Below are 5872 nucleotides of genomic sequence, written 5' to 3'. Positions count from 1 at the left end.
GAATTATATTATCAAATTCTTCTATTGACATTATCTTACATGATACATATTATGTAGTTGCCCACTTTCATTATGTTCTATCTATGGGAGCTGTCTTTGCTATCATTGCTAGATTTATTCACTGATTCCCTCTAATCTCTGGATTTACCCTAAATAACTTTTACCTTAATGTTCAATTCTTTTCTATATTTATCGGAGTAAATTTAACATTTTTCCCACAACATTTCCTAGGACTAAGAGGAATACCCCGACGATATTCAGACTACCCCGATAATTTTCTCTCATGAAATATTATCTCTTCTATTGGATCTCTTATTTCTATTATTAGATTAATAATTTTAATATTCACTATTTGAGAAGCTTTAAGAGCCAAACGTATACTTATTAATATATTTTTTTTATCTCCATCCTTAGAATGAAATACTAACTATCCTCCCCTTAATCATAGATATAATGAAATCCCAGCAATTTTTTAATATGGCAGATTAGTGCAATGGACTTAAAATCCTCTTATAAAGATTAATTCTTTTATTAAAAATTAATACATGATCATTAAATCTCCAAGACTCAAATTCCCCAACCTATGATATAATAATTTTTTTTCATGATTTTACCATAATTATCTTAATTTTTATTACAATGTTAATTACTTTTATAATAATAATAATAACTTATAATAAACTTATTAATCGATATTTACTTCATGGCCATACAATTGAATTAATTTGAACTATCATCCCCATATTTATCCTAATTTTTATTGCCATACCTTCTTTAAAAATTCTTTACCTTACTGATGAACTTCACTTTAATAATCTTACAATTAAAACCATTGGCCATCAATGATACTGAAGATATGAATATTCTGATTTCAACAATGTTGAATTTGATTCTTTTATATTACCCACTAATCAATTAAAAAACAATGAATTTCGCCTGCTTGATGTCGACAATCGATGCATTTTACCATTCAACTTAACTATTCGCCTACTAACTACATCAATCGATGTAATTCACGCATGAACTGTGCCATCCCTAGGTATTAAAATAGACTCAACCCCGGGACGTCTAAATCAAACCATATTATTTATAAATCGACCTGGATTATTTTTTGGCCAATGTTCTGAAATTTGTGGAACTAATCATAGATTTATACCCATCGTAATTGAATCTACTAACCTTATTAACTTTAAAAATTGACTAACTTATTTTATTAACAATAATTAATTAAACCTTATAATAACTTCATTAAATGACTGAATATAATAAAAGTATTGATTTTTTAAATCAAAATATAATAGACATCGATCCTATTTTTAATGAAAGAATTAGTTAAATCTTTAACATTAAATTGTCAATTTAAAATTATTAAATTTCTATAAATTAATATTCTTTAATCCCACAAATAAGACCCCTATTATGATCTATTATTATTATTTTAACTATTAGCTTACTTTTATCTATCTCATCTTTTTTATATTTTATAATTACCCCAATCCCCCAAACTTTTAATTTTCTTCACCCCTCAATGAAATCACTTTATTTTAACTGATCATGATAATAAATATTTTCTCAATCTTTGATCCCTCATCATCTATAAATTTCTCATTAAATTGATTAAGATTAATTATTATTTTTACCCTCCTCCCCTACCAATATTGATTTACCCCATCCCGACTAATCTTATTATGAAAATATTTAATTTTTTATTTATTTCAAGAATTTAAAATCTTAATTTCCTATTCATACTCTAACCTAATTATTTTTATTAGGCTCTTATTAATAATTTTTTTTAACAATTTTTTAGGGCTCTTCCCCTATATCTTTACAGCATCTAGACATATAAATTTCTGTCTATCTCTATCCCTAACTCTTTGATTTGGATTAATTATTTACAGAATTTATAATTACTTAAATATTCTATTGGCTCACCTAACTCCCCAGGGTACCCCTCTTTTATTAATATCTTTTATAGTTATCATTGAAACTATCAGACTAATTATTCGCCCTCTTACTTTAGCAATTCGTTTAACAGCAAACATAATTGCTGGACATCTTTTATTATCTCTTTTAGGATCAACTGGTCAATCAATCAACAACTTCTTAATTTTTATAATTATAATCATATCCCAAATTTTATTATTTATCCTAGAAATCTCTGTGTCTATAATTCAAGCCTATGTATTCTCTATTCTCTCAACTCTTTATAGAAGAGAAATTTAATTATGAACCACCCCTTTCACCTAGTAAGCGTTAGTCCATGACCCATTCTTATTTCATTAAGAATTTTAAATAATCTAATTTGCACAGTAAGATGATTCCACCATTATATATACTCCATAATTTTAACTATCCCTAGAACTCTTTTTTGTATAATTCAATGATGACGTGATGTAACTCGGGAAGCAACTTTCCAAGGATGTCATACATTAAATGTTTACAGAGGTATACGCTTAGGCATAATTTTATTTATTATCTCTGAAATTTTATTTTTTTTTTCCTTTTTCTGAGCTTATTTTCATTCTTCCTTAGCCCCCAACATGGAAATCGGACAATTATGGCCTCCCTTAGGCATTATTCCTTTTAACCCTTTTGATATTCCTTTAATAAATACAATTATTTTAATTTCATCAGGTTTAACAGTTACCTGAAGACACCATGCTATACTAAATAAAAATTTTAAAGAAAGTAAAAAAAGTCTTTATTTTACTATTATTTTAGGAATTTATTTCACTATCTTACAAATTATCGAATATAAAGAAGCCCCATTCACAATTGCAGACTCAATTTATGGCTCAACTTTTTTCATTGCTACAGGATTTCATGGCTTACACGTAATTATTGGAACCTTATTCCTTACAGTATGTCTTTTTCGAATAAACATTCTTCATTTCTCTTCATATCATCACTTTGGATTTGAAGCAGCTGCATGATACTGACATTTTGTAGATGTCGTATGATTATTTTTATACATCTCAATTTATTGATGAAGATTCTAATTTTTTATAAATTTATCTTCTTTTAATAAATTTTATCATTTATATAGTATAATTAATTTATTACATTTAATTTCCAATTAAAAAATTTAATTTACTTTAATATAAATAATTATTCAACTAACTTATATAATTAGTGTTTTATTAACAATTTCTACATTTTTACTAATACTAAATTACTTAATCTCAAAAAAATCCTTCCAAGACCGAGAAAAAATTTCCCCATTTGAATGTGGCTTTGATCCTATGTCCCCTCCCCGTATACCTTTTAGTATTCAATTTTTTTTAATTAGTTTAATTTTTTTAATTTTCGACATCGAAATCGCCCTTTTAATCCCTTTAATTCATTTATTTAAAACATTTAATTTACCAATAATCCTAACTTCTATAATATTTATTATAATTCTAATTTTTGGTTTATTCTTAGAATATTCAGAACAGTCCATTGATTGAAAAATCTAAATTTACAAAAAAACATTTTCAAGGATATTAGTTTAAAATAAAAACATTTAAATTGCATTTAAAAATTATAAATTTTCTCATATATCTTACCTCTTAAAGTAAAAAATTACAATTTAATTTCGACTTAAATAATTGATTTTATATAAAAATCTAAGAGAACTTTTAAAGATTTTTTAACTAAAACCAAAATAGAGGTAAATTATTGTTAATAATCCCATTGAAACTTTTTAACTTTCTAGTTGAAGTAATTTAAAATGAACTTCTAATTCATTACTTATGATAAATTCCTAAATCATATTACTTTAATTTTCTTTAATTATAAATAAAATTTTAATCAACTGAATAAGTAATAAATATTATTTATTTTCCTTCAACATTACTCCTTATTATATATTATATATTCTAAAAATAAATAATCAATAATTTAAATATAGTTTAAAAAACATTATATTTTCACTATAAAAATAATATTCTATATATTTATTTAAAAATCTACTAATTTTCTTAATATCTTCAATATTATGCTTTTATACCTTTATAAGCTATTTAAATTTTTAAAATAATAAATATATTCATCCCAAAATATTAATAAATAAATATACAAATATATATATTTTATATATAAACTTAACACGAAAATATTGAATTATATAAATAAATGAATTTTTTCCTAAATATTCTAATCAAGATATATCTGCCTCTATCACTTTTACCCCCATAATATTTAAAGGATTATATAATCACAAATATAAATAATTTAAATACCACATCGAACTCACATAAAAATTTAAATAATAAAATTTTCTAAGAAAATTATTAAAAGCTAGAAATATCCCAATGATTAACCCACACCTACACCTTCTTAAAGTTAATAGCTTCAACCCCGCCCTTAAATAAGCCCCATATAAATCATAAAAAAACAATCAGCTTAACACCGATCCTACAAAAATTCTTATTATCACTAAAATTATTATAGATAAATTCATTAAACTATTTTCTTTTAAATCATAATAACTATAGAATTTTATATTAAAAAAAAATATATAATAATATAAACGAATAGAATAAGAAACAGTAAATATTAAAGAAATTAAAATTAAAACTAATAAAAATATATTTACTATTAATATATACACTTCTTCTATAATAAAATCCTTCGAATAAAAACCAGCTAAAAATGGAAATCCACATAAAGCTAGCCTAGAAATTATAAACCTCATTATAGTAAAAGGAATTACTTTATTTAAATTCCCTAACAAACGAATGTCTTGATTATTTATTATAGAATGGATAATAATCCCAGCACACATGAATAATATAGATTTAAAAATTGCGTGAGTTAATAAATGATAAAAAGCTACTATCTTTATCCCCATTCTTAAAATCATTATCATTAACCCCAACTGCCTTAAGGTAGATAAAGCAATAATTTTTTTCAAATCATTTTCAACATTAGCTATTAATCCAGATATAAATATAGTCAAAACTGATAAAAATAATAAAAATAAATTTACCTTACTCCTTAATAAAAATCTATTAAATCGAATCATTAAATAAACTCCAGCAGTAACCAAAGTTGAAGAATGAACTAATGCAGAAACTGGTGTTGGGGCCGCTATAGCTATTGGCAACCACGTAGAAAAAGGAATTTGAGCCCTTTTCCTAATCGCAGCTAATAATATTATAAACATTAATAATTTATCCGCCCTTAATATCCAATAATTTCACCTCCCTTTTATTAACATTAATCCAATCCCTATCAACAACCCCACATCACCCACTCGATTACACAAAACAGTAACTATTCCTGAATTATAAGATATAAAATTTTGATAATAAATTACTAAACAATAAGAAACTAATCCCAATCCATCCCACCCAAATAAAATTCTAATAATCCTAGGAGAAATAATTATTAAAACCATTGACATAATAAATAAAATCACTAGATAAATAAAACGTTCAATAAATTTTTCCCCATATATATATATATATCTATAAACTATGATCATAGAAGAAATCAAAAAAATAAAACTAATAAATAACATTGAAATTCAATCAATAAAAATAAAAATTTCTATATTTACAGAATTAATTCTTATTATTATCCATTCTATTATAATTACAAAATCAAAATAATTTATTATTAACCTTAACAAAAATAAAAATAAAAATATTAAAAATATTAAATAATAATAAACAAAAATATTTAAAATAACTCAAGATACTTTAATAAAATATAATTTTAATTCCACAAATTAATGTTTTCTTTTAAACTACTTAAATATATAAATATTAATAAATTTATTAAAATTAAAACTAAAGGCATTATATGCAAAATTACAACCAAATATTCCTTTATCACACCTAAATTAAACTTAGTTTCTAAGTATACAACACCCCCCCCATGCTGA

The 5872-nt window shown here is 23.8% G+C and overlaps 1 pseudogene; it reads right to left on the bottom strand.

Annotated features, from left to right (window-relative positions):
* Positions 1-616: 616 nt before the first annotated feature.
* LOC139786424 (NADH-ubiquinone oxidoreductase chain 5-like) lies at positions 617-5860 on the bottom strand (annotated as a pseudogene).
* Positions 5861-5872: the final 12 nt, after the last annotated feature.

Source organism: Temnothorax nylanderi, unplaced genomic scaffold, assembly GCF_030848795.1.
Source record: "Temnothorax nylanderi isolate EJ_2023f unplaced genomic scaffold, tnyl_v1.0 TNYL_tig1032_pilon, whole genome shotgun sequence".
Classification (NCBI taxonomy): Eukaryota; Metazoa; Arthropoda; class Insecta; order Hymenoptera; family Formicidae; genus Temnothorax; species Temnothorax nylanderi.
Note: the sequence above shows the minus strand (reverse complement) of the source record. Positions and strands in the feature narration are given on the sequence as shown.